Raw genomic sequence first — 14,489 nt, 5'->3', positions numbered from 1 at the left:
GTCCAGGTCCCTGTGGATGACATCTGTTCTCTCCAGTGTGTGACTGCACCACTCAGATTAGGGTCATCAGCAAACTTGCTGAGGGTGCCCTTGATCCCACTGTCCATGTCACTGACTAAGATGTCGAACAGTATCAGCCCCAGTACAGACCCCTGAGAGATACCACTCGCCACTGGTCTCCATATGGACAGTGAGCTGTTGACCACAACTCTTTGCATGCAATGTTGAATCATGTGCCATCATTGCATCAATTCCAGTGAGAAGTACATTTTACTAATTGTAGAAATTAGAGGAAAGTATTTAATCAACAAATATTAATATTAATAATTCAGTATCAATCAAATCACCTCAGTTATGGTAATTTTTCATATTTATTCTTTTTAATTACTCGTTTGATAGATTCATCACATACATGTATCAAGCTTTGCTGTTAAGCTTCAACTAGTAATGAAGTTGGTGTTACTTTTCCCTGTAAGCAAGCAATTTCCCAATGATCATGGGTAAAGATGGGCTTGAGTTGCAGTTCTTATAACTATTCATGCATGCGAATGATACCTGTTCTTCTTAGTCTCTTGCCATCAAGTCTCACAGCATCTGCAGAAAAAAAAATAAAAAGAGGAGTAGAATGTGTTTTAACACTGACATAAATATTTGTTTGGAATTAGAGGGGGCAGGTTTTTGTGGGGTAGTTGGTATTTTTTTTATCATTTTGTGGAGCAGTTAGGTTTTTTTCTTTTTTTGCATTTATCACTGAAGTCTAGTTACAAAGCAAGCAAGCAGACAAAAGGTCAGATCCTAAGAATGATCCTAGCGCAATGAACCTCCATGACACTCTTCTAATTTCCATCTTCTAAAGAGTCACTGCCTCACATATTTCAGCTCATAATTCATGAATAAGATGCATGAAAGTGCTGTCAACTGACAGTGGGTGGGGAGGGAATGATGGGAGGGGATGCTTTCCTGGACTCTTGGGAACTTCAGCTCATGCTGAAATTCTAAAATATCAAAGTTTGAGACAATTTATTTTCTCTCTTGTTTTAACCCATCTAGTTTCTGCTAATTCAACTCTACCAGAGATTGCTTACCACTGAAGCTAATAATATATTCCAGAAGTCCCACATGTTAAGCCTCAGTAAAATAAACTACAGTGAACAGACTGTCAAATACTTGTTCCTTTTGCTCCTTTCTTGCCTCTCTTTTCTGGGTTGAACAACCAGACAATCCCCAAAATATTTTATCTGAAGTCACCACTTAAAAGTAAACAAGGCAAACACCACATTAGGTGTTTATTTACAGTCACTTTAGAATGTGGGTTCAAAATTAATATATCTCTTATGAGTATAATTAGCATGTCTTAGCTCAATCAATTTAAAATTTTAAATAAAAAATTTAAAAAAATCATATTCAAATATCTGCAATATTGGGGAATTGCTGATTTTTCTCCTTAAAATTAAATAGAATGTGCTTATAAATATATGTATAAGCTATTATCAAGTCTACTTAACATTTTTTTATCATTAACATTTATTTCTTTCCTAGTCAACATTAAAAAGAAAAGTCATAAAATAAGCTTTCCTGGTGATTCCCATGATTATTTATTTCTCCATCAGTGTTGAGAGAGGTCATTTTTATTTGAAAATTAAGGAATAGGTTACCTAATTCCTTTTCACTTTCATCTGATAGAAGTAGTATGGGTGGTTTACAGGGCTTCTTATAAGACAGTTATCTTTTTTCATAAGATAGTTCTTCATTAACACAATGTCAGATGTAAATCTATCTGTGAATTCAGTGACTATTTCAGGTTAAATAAAGAAATACTCAATATGATAAGTGGCAATAACTACTATCAGTAACAAGGGAAAGGAGTGATTTATAAACCCTGCTTTTAATATTCTTGTGATACTTAATTCAGCCATCAGTATTCAAATCCAGCTGACATCTGTGGGAGCTCAGAGGGCTCAGCAACTTGCATAAGTACTCAATAAATTACTACATTGAGCCTAATCCTGCAGACAATGTTATGGGTAAGGGAAAAAAACTAATTACAGTGAGGGTTTTTTCAAGTTTATTTACTACATGAGTTCAAAGCAAGATTGTACCCTTGATCTCAAACTATAATATAATCAAACTCAAGAAGGAACTATAAGTTTACTTGTAGGTCTGATCTTCTGAAATCTTTTCATGAATTGTGAGTTCAGAAGAGATAATGTACACTTATACATCTCTAAGTGTTTAAAAAAAAAAGTGACACTTTTTCAAAATAAACCTTTTTAATTGTGATCAGTGAGCTCAGTGATCAGAGCTAGTTGAATGCAGGGGCAGAGTTAGCTGCTGGTGGCTGAATTAATGATGTACAGGTCTGACTCTGTGTCCCTGTCTGTGTCAAACAAATTCAACCCAGTAGCTTCATGGTGCTTGAGCAGCAAGTGTTCCATCTCGTCTCACAGGCAGAGTCCCACCAGATTGAGTCAGGAGTTGTGCAAAGCTTGTCTCAGCTAAAAGTTGTCTTTTGCACCTATAAAAATAAAAATAAAATAAAAAGCTTCCAGTGGAACATGAAGCAACTTGTCATGGTGCAGCCTGATTATCAAAGAACGTGAACATCAGGTAGTTTTTCTCAGATAATAGAAATTCACATCTATTGTAATAAATGAACTAGACAACTGTAAAGGTTAAAGTACTAGTAGAAGTGGCAGAAAGTATATGCGAAATATTTTTGTTTGATATACAAACAGTAACAGTAAACTGAGAGCCTGATTCAGTTATGCTCTTAACCATAAGAATAGTCCCACTGTTATCAAAACTGGAAAAAAACCCCATAGAAACAAGAATAAAGACAGTTTTTTCTTTTTACTTACCTAGTAGCAGGGCAAAATTCTCTTACTGAAACTACTATCAGTGGCTTCACTTCAAAACTTGAAAGAATAACACCCTTTGGGGAAAGAAACACTAGTCAAAATGGATAATAGATTTTAAAAAGAGATTTTATTTTTTTAAGTTCTTGCTAGCAAGTCCAGTTCCTTACCTAAGGTTGAGTTATGTCTTGGTTGTTCTTGTTTTTTTTTTTAATTACACACAGCTACATTTTTATTCTTCCATAGTATTCCCAGTTTTAATGGCATAAATTAAAGATAAACTAGTAATCTAAGATGAACTAGTAATCCTTAAAATAGAAAGACAGCAGTTTCTTTCAGTCTTTGAAGAATTAAGTTCATAGATTCATTGAATTGTTTGGGTTGGAAGGGACCTTAAAGGATCAGTCAGTTAGTGCCAACCCCCCTGCCATGGGCAGGGCCTCTTTCCACTAGACCAGATTTCAAAGCCCTGTCCATCGTGGCCTTTAACACTTCCAGGGGTGGGGTATTCACAGCTTCTCTGGGCAACCTGTGCCAGTTGATTGAGAACACAAACTTAAATATATTAAAAAAACCCAACATGTAAACCTGAAAAATAAAATTTAAATGTAAACAAAAATAAACAGCCAAATTCCACAGCTGTTTAGTATAACTTGGAGAAGAGAAGAAAACCTCTCTTTTAGGTCACAGTATGGAAAAGATCACATCTCTTCTACAAGTACTACAAGACTTAACAAATTGAACTAGTTGTTTTTTAAGTGTCTCATTTTCTATAGAGCAAAAAATGTGCACTATGTGCATGCTGACCAGGCTGAAGTACCTCACACAGTGATAACCAGAATGAACCTCCTAAAGGCACAGCCAAGGCACCTGCCTCCTGACATCCTTCCCACATGTGGCTATGAGAAAACTCGTGATAAAAATGGAAACCCAATATATTTCCAGGCCACTGGGAGCAGCTTACATTTTTTGCAAGCAGGTTTTGTCTACAGCATTGGCAAGAGTTTCAGGGAAAAAAAAATGAATTAAACATGAAAATACGTATTCTCAACCAGCAGGCCACCAGAGATTTTGTAACCCATTTTTCAACCCATTTCCCCTGCTTCTAAAAAGCATGAAAGTTATTGCAGTGAAATAGGCAGCAACATTCAAAACAAATCCCTTTACAGACTTTAATCTGAGGAGAAGAGATTCAAGGTCTCTAGCCAGTGGTAGGAGATAATCTGGTAGGGTTGCAAGAAGAAATTTTCTGAGCTGCAAATAAAAGACGAACTCCTGCTGTGGAATATTATAAAAATGCTGAAGACGCTGGAAAGATGCTAGAGCTCCCTGGTGTCTCAGGATGGCGACATGAGGTATGTAACCACTGTCCATCCGAGAAGCAAAGGAAAACAATTGCGGGATTCAATCAAGCCCAGCTACAGTAAGTGCCAGTGGGGACCTTTCATCTTCAGAACTGTCAGAAAGCACAGCCACTTGTGGCACGGTGAACCCTCCTTTGTTTAGCAAGATTGACGATGACTTGGGGACAAAGTACAGGGAAGAGACATGACAGGACAGTTACTTCTTTTTTTAGAAATCAACTGCTTAAAGAGTGACACTTAGCCCATGTAAAATAATCCTGCAGCCAAAGCTGACACACTGTGTCACTATTAACTTTGCTGAAAGCCATTTACCATAATTTATAGAAAGATGAAGAGGTGTAACACATAACATATTTAGAGAGCTATGCTCAATGAAGGACCCATTTACCATTGTCTAATGCAGGTAAAAGAAAAGTATGTAAAATAAGTGCGCAAAGAAGCAAATTCATATGTACTATGAATTGATCAGAGAATGGAAGCAAGTGCCAAAGAAATTGCAATAGTAACAGTTTACTAGCTGTTTAGATGTTCTGCCCATGTAACCTTGTGCAAGGCAATGACCCAGAAAAATAAAAATCATGGAAGAAATACTAACCTCTAGAAATCTCATCAGATTGATAGTATTAAGATTTTGTGTTCCAAGTGAACTGAAAGAACTGTGGGTTTATTAAAAAAAGAAGTACTGTCAAGATCAGATGAGGCTTACATATGGGAATGAATGGTGTTAGCAGTAGACATGTATGCTGGTGAATATGGGGAGATGCTCCGTACCTTTATCTTCCCAGAAAACAAATGTGCTCTGATATGTTTCATATCCAGACGAAATAAGCTCTTAAAAAAAAAAAAAACAAAAAACCAAAAACTAAACAAACCAGGAATTGCAATGCCTGCCAATACACACTGTTATTTACCATCATAGTGCTTAAGAAGGACATGCACTAAAATCAGTATGTATCTTCATCATATTACTATGCCAGTAGTAATTAACAATACCTACGGCTCCAGGAAGTGCTTCAGCTCTGCCAGAAATAGCATACAGAAGCCAAAGATGAAATACTAAAATACGCATGAAGTATGCATGAACATGATATGGGAAAGTTTTTATATGAATTTTAAAATCACATTCACGTACAATACTGTAAAATCCATTTAGACTCAAACACCTCATTGTTTCAGGCCATTGTGGGGTTGCTATTGAAACCTATTAACTCCACTTGAGCATAAACAGACATTCTCTGGGCAGTTGATTAAAATCCACCCTTTTTTAAGCTTGAAGGGACTTTTGACTTGTTTAGTTCCTATGGGAAATATTAAAAGAAATAAATTGAAGAGAAAAATCATAGCATGTCACAACACTTAATAATAGCTGCAAATGGAGTAATTTTAAATAGTTTGCATTAACTTGATGGGATAAATATTCTGAGGTACTCAAGACCCTTAGGGAGAAGTGTCACAAGGATAAGCCATAGTATGAAATTGCTATTTGAGTGCTGAATACCAATTATTTTTTATTTACTGTAATTTACTGTTAAACCTGGGAGTTTACCCAAAAGCAGTTGATGTATGTTTTAAATGATGCATCAAAGGTTGATATCCAGGAACAACAATAGAAAGAGAAACACCCTCAGACAATGTTCTAGTTGCTTCCATCTACCACATGACAAAAAATTATAGGGGACATGTCAGGAGTGAGGCACTGAGGGTGACATGAACACAAATAATTCTGCTTCTAGAAAGCTGCAGTTCTGCAAACTAATACAACTCCATAACTTATTTTTGAACAAGTTTGTTCTTGGAAAGAGCTGAAGCCCAGATGTAATGGGAGCCCACTCACTCATGCTCATTATGTGGTTGTTACATATAGTCAAGAAAATCAATTCTGTCCTTTTTAATAAGCTGCTAAATGAAGCTGGTGAGAAATCTGCTCTGGGGAACAATCTTCTTGGGCCTTTTGAGATAAATGCATCTTGGCCTTTTAACACCCTTCTCATGCTGCAGACCAAGCTCTCCTGCTCCTCCAAATTTGGCATAGCTGTTTTGCCCAGTCTTTTGGAGAGCAGACATGTTAATTATGCAGCCAAAATTAGCTGCCATAGGGGCCCAACACAATCCATGGTGAGAGACAGGTACCAGCGGAAAGTGATGCACTGTAGCTCCTGTTCATAAGCTGGAAGGAAAATATGTCTTTCTCCATTAATCATGAAGATGAGTCAATAATTTGGCTGTTAATCACCTGATCTGCAGTTGTTTCAGTAATTTGAAGTTAGGTCAGATCAATCTGAAAAGCAATCATGTGCTTCCTTGGTGGAGGCAAGAGAAGAGAACCCAACTTTCAGAAGGCAGGATATTACTTATTTAGAATAGACATATTGCAAATATAGCAGCCTATATTTGCAAAATTTCTGCTTGAAGATGTGAGTAATTTATGGCTAAATTACTCCAAACAGAAATTTCTACCCACAAGAAAACAAGCTTTTGATCAGGCACAGGATTGAAGAGTATTGTGAAAATAAGTAATGAGAAATTTTTAGAGCTTTGCTATTCAAATCTCATTAAAGGAATATTATTTCAACTCTCTCTTCCTATCCTTTCAGCAACACTGTTGAATCTTTAAGGAACATCTGGACAATGCTCTTAGTCATGTCATTTAGTTTTAGGCAGTCCTGTGAAGAGCGGGGAGTTAGACTCAGTCCTTACGGGTACTTCCAACTTGAGATTCTGTGAATCTTACATATGGGAGGATGATGCAGATAATGTCTTTTGCGGGTGCAGATCAAAATTATAATATTATTAATTCCCATCTTACAAGCTCTCCTTCTGTTTGTGGTGTCAAATTCTTTCTTAAGTCCAGTAAGAGTTCCCTGTTGCACAACTCTGTACGCTTATATTCTCTTTGCAGTCAGTGAGCTAATTTTGTCTGACGCTGCTTCTCTGCCCTGAAAAAGTAAATACTTGCAGAAGTTACACAACACAGATTTTGCATTATGAAAAAAGCATCTTTTACCAGATCCATATTGTCAGTACAAACAACTAGTAAAGCTATCTGTAACAGCTGCAATACTCATACAGAAGACCCCAAGAGTCTCACAAGCCTTGCTTCCATACCTCATCACTACATGTTTGAGTCTTCTTTTATTTTACAACTTTTGTGACAACACCATTTTTATGGCAGCTTTTTGTGAGTTGATTTTAAATAGCCAGTGCTAGAAACCAGTGTGATTTTGATTGAAGAATTTGATTTTAACAAGGCCAAGGAGCTCATTGTACATTTTAAAAGCAATGGAAGTTTTGAACTGCTAGCCATGAAGCAAAGTGATGTATAAAGAACCCAATGACTGAGTGAACAAGATGAACCAAGCCATCAATCTGTGGTAGTTGCAAGCAAGACCACAGATAACAGGGGTTGTCAGTCATTGAAACAGGCTGCCCAAAACAATGGTGGAGTCACTATCCCTGGAGAAATTTAAAAGACTTGTGGATGTGGCACTTGGGGACATGGTTAAGTGGTGTGCTTGTCAGTGTTAGTTGGATCCAATGATCTTATAGATCTTTTCCAACCTAAATAATTTAGTGATTCTATGTATTATTGAGGTGGAGGGATGGACTGAAGATGCATCTGAAGCACTGTGTTTTCTCTTGCACCAGCAGAGACCCACATACTGGACAATTCTGGGGAAGGGAGGGCCACTAAGACAGGGGGCTGGAGCCTGGTGACCATGAGTAAAGGCTAAAGGAGCTGGAATAGTTTAGCCTGGAGAACAGAAGGCTTGAGGGCACATATTTGAAGTATTCCACAACCAAAAATGGAATGACAGAGAAGATGGATCCTTGTCAAAAGTGCACAGAAAAAGGACAGGATTCAATAGTCACAAGTTACATCAGAAGGAATTCAAGTTGTACACAAGAAAAAATCTCTTCCCTTTGTGAGTGGTTAAACACTGCAACAGGTTGCCCTGGGTCACTGGAGTGTCCTTTTCCCTGGATATATTCTGAACTGAAAAGAGCCCTGGGACCTTGTATCCACTGTTGAAGCAGAAAAGGAAATTGGACTCAAAAGCTGCCGGTGGTTCCTTTAAAGCTGAATCTTTTTTTATTATTATTTACTTCTGTTGTCTTCATTTCACAAAGTTAGCACTTTGTCATACCCCCCTCAACTCCTAATTTGGGTGCTCTCTACTGAACCTTCAAGCAGATTGTTCCTGAATACCAAAGCTCACTGAACACTTTGTTGTTGTTGAAGAATTACAAACGTAACTCAGTAATGAATGAAGGGTCTATGAACAGCTGAGTGTGGTTGCTTCTTGCCAAAGGAAAAAGGAGGGGGGAACCCAAAGCTTTTTTACACAAGCTTGATGCATCATATTTGGATCCATATTCCAGTACAGGAATGGCTCTATAAGTACCACAGACTGTGTTTAATGTGTAAATTGAGGATTATATTTTGAAACATCTTCTATTCTGACACAAGGAGTGATGACTGGGGGAAGGGAAAAAGTCATGTATGTAAATGCAACATGCCACAGGGTCTTTCCTGCCTGCTCATGTCAGAAACCATTCTTCTTTGCAATCTAAACAAAAGATCCTTTAATCCATACCACCTCAGGCACAGGTATCAGACCTTCTTCCCTACATTATTGGTTAGTACTAACTCCTCTGGCCCAACAAATCTTGAATTTCACACATGAGTGAAAAACAGGGAACAAAAGGGTTGGTACCCTTCCTCACAGAAATGGGTAAATGAACCCTTATTTTTGCCAAGGGGAGAACTGCAAGCTTTGCTGTCCTCAATTGCAGCAGGGGCTGTGGTGAAGGCAAGTGGTGTGTGCTCTAAAAGGCAATTAAATATGTGTAAAAACTACTCATTATGGGTAAAAGCAAAGACTGACTTCTGCTATGCTTCCAAAGCACATATACAAAATTCCAGAACACATATATAAAATCTATTTTAATTTCTATGCTGTGTCTGAAATCCTACCCCTTCCTATATCTGTTATTCTTTATGAACTTGCTGCAGGGAACTCAAAATTTTAGAGGTTCTGGGTCTTTCATGGGAAGTTGGTTACTCCTGGCTTTAATGTAAGCTTGCTCTCACTATCCTGTAGAGCCATGAAGAAGACAAACATTGCAGCTCTTGCTGTTGGGGCATAACAATAACTTTCTTTGGATTTAGTCCAGAAAGAACATATGGGGAGAATAATGGGCAGAGAGACAAACTAGACTGTTGAAACAAGAGGAGAAGGAAAAGATGAAGACAAAAGTAATGGTAAGTAAATACAGAAATACAGTGGTGGCAGAGGAGTAAAGCCACACAAGAGATCCCACCTCAGGAATAAAAAAAGGAGAAAAGTGAATGGGAAAAAACCAGAAAACTATTCATTCATGGTGAGGCTTTGCGAACGAAGATTTGGAAAGGGCTCTACCCACACTTACTACAAGCTCGCTGGTGGCTAAAAAGGCCAATACAAGATAGACAAGTCCAATTGCAAAAGGCACAGCAGAAAGACTCCTTAGGTGGTATCAGCAAGACACAATTCCTTCTGCGTTGTCTTTTCTCCTTGAGAGTGATCCTGTGTGCGTTCTCAAAGGAAGTAGCAGTGTTATAGATAGTGTGTTTCCAGACCTCCTGATTAGAGGCCAGAGTACACCAGTTATGGTGATCAATATGGCCAAGGCTGAGATGTTGTTTCAGGGAGTCCTTGTATCTCCCCTTCGGGGCTCCTCTCTTGTGGCAGCCGGTGGCAAGTTCACCATAAAGCAAGATCTTAGGGAGGCGGTGGTCCTTCATCCTGGAGACGTGCCCTGCCCAGCGCAGCTGTGTTCTCAGCAACATGGCCTCAATATTCATAACTGCTGCCTGTTCTAGAACAGACATATTAGTCACATAATCAGTTCAGTGGATGTTTAGAATTGTACTGATGCCTTAAGACCCTTTTAGTTTCTTATTTTTCTAATTTTGCAAGCTTTATAAGTTTTATAAGTAGTAAAAGTAGATTTTAGAAGCAGCAGCCCTTATTCCCTCACCCTGTAGCACAAGTAGTTTACACATTCCTTAACCCTCTTACCCCATTCCATGCTCCCCATATCAATTCTATCCCTGAATCCAGTAGAAATGTTTAGTCTTTTGTCAAGGCAGTCCTATGCTGTTTGGAGAACACTCATATCTTGGCCTGAACAACAGAACACATTCAAGAACTATGTGATTGTGTACCCTTTGTGCTCTGAAGATGGTGATGGTGATGAAGAGGTGGTCCCGAAAAGCCCCCAGACCCAATTCCCAGGGGGTGGGCCAGGGGGTGGACCAGAGCAAAGGCAACGGGATGTACAAAATTTGGATTGGTCAAGCAGTGTTATAAAATGTAACATCTCAGGCACAGCTGGCGCACGCGTCCTGTAACATTTATGCCTTGGTACAAATTAAACCCTTTCCTTATCTTACCCTCAATTAACTGCTCCTGAGTTTTTTTTCTTTAGCATCAGCTCTGTCATACAGAGACAGCGTTGATGGAAGCATTCTAAGAGTTGTAGGTAGTGTCAGTAAATGATCCATGATTCAGATCCATATAAAAGAGTAGACAGCACTATGGCTCTGTAAACACTGATCTTTGTACTTTTCTTCAGGTGTTTATTTTGCCAGACTTTTATGGAGTTTTCTGAAAGCACTATATGCCTTTGCTAACCTGTTGTCTATCTCTCCATCAATCTTACCATCCGAGGAGATGAGGCTTCCTAGGTAATTATACTGTTGGACTGATTTGAGCACTGATTCGCCAATGGTGATATGGGGATGGTGGAAGACTTCCTGAGGTGCAGGTCAATAGAGAACTTTTGTCTTCTTTAAGCTGACTTCCAGCCCAAAAAGCTCAGCAGCTTCTGCAAAGCAGAATGTTAAACACTGCAGAGCTCCTTCTGTGTGGGCGACGAGGGCATCGTTGTCAGCATAAAGCAGCTCCCGGACAAAACGGTTTAAGGTCTTAGTGTGGGCCTTCAGTCGCCTTAGTTTGAAAGGCTTCCATCAGTATGATATCGAATGTAGATACTGTCCTGATCATCAAGGTCTGCTGTGGCCCTTTGGAGCACCATGCTGAAAAAGACTGTGAATAGAGTTGGTGCAAGAACGCAGCCTTGTTTCACACTATTGGTTATTAGAAAGGGCTCAGAAAGTGCATTCCCGTATCTGACGTGGCCATGCTGATCCTCATGAAGTGAGATGATCATTTTAAGGAACTTGGGGGGACAACCTAAATGTTCCAAAATCTGCCATAGACCTTTTCTGCTCACAGTATTGAAAGCCTTGGTGAGGTCGACAAAGGTTATATAGAGACCTTTGTTCTGTTCCCTACACTTCTCTTGCAGTTGTCTGAGAACAAACACCATGTCTGTGGTGCTCCTGTTGGCTCTGAAAACACATTGGCTTTCAGGTAGAATTCCTTCTGCTATAGCGGGTATTAGTCTGTTCAAAAGTATTCTTGCCAGGATTTTGCCAGCAATGGAGAGCAGAGTAATACCACGGTAATTTGAACAGTCTGATTTATCTCCTTTCTTCTTATAAGAAGTTGATGATGACTGCATCACAAAGGTCTGATGGTAGTTCGCCTAGTTCCCAACAGCACACCACAAACTCGTGAAATTTAGCATGGAGTGCTTGGCCCCCATGCTTCCAGACTTCAAGTGGAATTCCATCAACTCCAGCTGCCTTGCCAGTTTTCACCTGCTGTATGGCCTTAAGAGTTTCTCCAATAGTAGGGGCAATGTCCAATTCATTCTTCACCGGTTGTTGTGAGATGGACTGAATTGCTGAGTCTTGAACTACATGACTAGTACTGAAAAGAGTCTGAAAGTGTTCAGACCAATGATTCAGAATGGAGGTTTTATCTGTCAGAAGCGTTTGACCATCTGTGCTGAGTAGAGGGCTTTGGACCTGGTATGTAGGCCCATATGCTGTTTTCAAGTCTTCATAGAATCCTCTGTAATCACCCGTATCTGCACATAACTGAGTTTTTTCTGCTAGATTGATCCACCACTTGTTCTGGATGTCACAGAGTTTCTGCTGGAGTTTGCTGCATGCGAGACGAAAGGCTGCTTTTCTTACATAACAAGATGGCTGAGCGAGGTGTGTTTGGTGAGCAGTTCTCTTCTTCCTCAACAATTCCTGGATCTCTTGATTGTTTTCATCACACCAGTCCTTGTTCTCCTTGAAGGAGAACCCTAAGGATTTTCAGAGGACTGCGGGAAGCTATTTTTTATGTGTTGCCAAAGTGTTTCAGGAGAGGCATCTATAGAATGATTTTCGAGCCTAGTTTGAAGATTTGCCTGGAATCTGTCTCTCACTGTGGCTGATTGGAGGTTGTTAACTTGGAGTCTCCTCCTTGGGATGCCACCCCTTTTAGGTTTGAACTTAAGGTTGAAGTTAAGTTTACAGCGCACAAGTGGAAGATCTGTTTGTCATTCTGCACTAGGCATTACGCGGGTATGATGGACATCACAAACATCTCTCTGTTGCACCAAGACATAATCAATGAGGTGCCAATGCTTAGATCTAGGATGCATCCAGGTTGTCTTCAGACTCTTTTTCTGCTGAAAGATAGTGTTAGTGATGGTGAGCTGTTGCTCCATACAGAATTCTAGCAGAAGGTACCCAGTATTGTTGCAGTTTCCAACACCATGCTTGCCTAAAACTCCTTTCCAGGCTTCAAAGTTCTTTCCTACTCTGGCGTTGAAATCACCAAGGATAATGATCTTATCATCTGCGGGAATATTTTGGGTAAGGCGGCACAGGTTGGTATAAAATTTATCTTTTTCAGCAGGGTTAGCTTGGAGAGTTGGGGCACATATACTAAAGAGGACAACATGTTGCTTGTTGTGTAGTAGAAGGTGTAAGGATATAATGTGATCAGAATGACCTGTCAGCAGACTTTCAAGTTTAGGGACAATAGAGTTTTTAATCATGAAGTCGACTTCTGAGAGATGACTTTCAGTTCTGAGTTTACCTGATCAAGAAAGTGTATAACTGGCACCATTTTCTCTAAAGCTGCCTTTCTCATGGAGATGAACTTCACTGAGAGTAGCAATGTCAATGTCCCTCGCCTATCGCTACAGGGCTTTACAAATGTGGATATCACCCTCGAGCTTGAGCAATGAATTCTTTTAGGTGAGACGCAGCATGCGCGGAACCGGACCCACCCTTTGATCCTAAGGTTCATCTGCCAGGGCCGAGCGAGCCTGGACGGTAGCTGTGAGGTCCTCAGGATGTAGGTTTGATTAGAGTGTCCTTCTCTTAGATGGATGGTCTTACAGGGCTAAGCAAGCTCTGTCTGCCCGCATTTGGAATTAGAGTTGTCCTTCTCCTAGGATGACTTGCCTGAAGGCTAGTGAGCCCATCCTGCCCACCTCAGGAATTAAAAAAAGGAGAAAAGTGAATGGGAAAAAACCAGAAAACTATACTATATCAGGAAAAATATGTAAAGACTGAAATGTCCCAAGGGACAGTGTAGACAGTAAACGCTACATCTAAAAAAAGGGGAAACGGTGAAAAAAACATGTCAGCATTCATTGAAAAGAAAATCAGGCTGACAGGTAAATGAATTATTGATCTTTGTTAGCTGTAAAATAAAAATAACACAGGCACCAAGACACATATCCTTCTTCCCTTTCCATGCCTAGTCTGGGACTGGTAGCATGAAGCTGTATACATACAAGATGAATCACAGCCTCTTTCTCTGATGAGCTTTCTGATTAGGTAATGTGAAAGAAGCATAACTTGACAGAACTGTGGTTAGCAATAAAATAGTATCTGTTCTCCTGCCTTCTTCTGTAGTGTCCGCATACACTTCTGTAGTGGTTTGAATCTTGTTTTCCCCCAGAGGCTAAGAAAAAGTGGTAGACCCCAAGGGGTGGAAACCCCTGGAAGTTTTGGAGTCTTGTCCAATGGGCACTCCTGCAAAATGTAAACATTCCACGAGCTGACCGGAAGAGATGAGTTGTAGTTTGGTTGTTGTTGGTAGAGAGGTGGCCATGTTGTAGAGCCACGAGGAAGGGGCTCAGAGCCCCACAGGGGGGCTTTGGCCCCCAGCCCCCAGCGGGGGCCTGCGGGGACCTGGAACAGCATAAAGCTGGGCTAGGTGCCTGTAGTTATGCCGGGAGACGTTTTCTCCATGGGTGCAGAGCAGCAGCCGGCACTGACCAGAGAAACGGTGGCAGAGAGCCAGAAGAGATAAGACGAAGCAACAAAGACATGCAGCACCAGAGAAGGACTCCTGGAAGGAGAGCTGAG

General features: G+C 40.0%; 1 long non-coding RNA gene across 1 annotated transcript in view; it reads right to left on the bottom strand.

Moving 5' to 3' along the window:
- Positions 1 to 2,373: 2,373 nt before the first annotated feature.
- The window catches only part of LOC108496207, a 16,516-nt gene continuing 4,400 nt past the window's right edge, over positions 2,374 to 14,489 (bottom strand). The window contains exons 2-3 of the long non-coding RNA XR_001874391.1: positions 2,859 to 2,932; positions 2,374 to 2,515 (exon numbers count right to left, since the gene is read on the bottom strand). This is a non-coding gene — a long non-coding RNA (uncharacterized LOC108496207). The remainder of the gene's footprint in view (positions 2,516 to 2,858; positions 2,933 to 14,489) is intronic.

The sequence above is a fragment of the Lepidothrix coronata genome, unplaced genomic scaffold (genome assembly GCF_001604755.1).
Source record: "Lepidothrix coronata isolate B3197 unplaced genomic scaffold, Lepidothrix_coronata-1.0 Scaffold37, whole genome shotgun sequence".
NCBI lineage: Eukaryota > Metazoa > Chordata > Aves > Passeriformes > Pipridae > Lepidothrix > Lepidothrix coronata.
The sequence above is the reverse complement of the archived record's forward strand: the minus strand, read 5'-3'. Positions and strand labels throughout refer to the sequence as shown.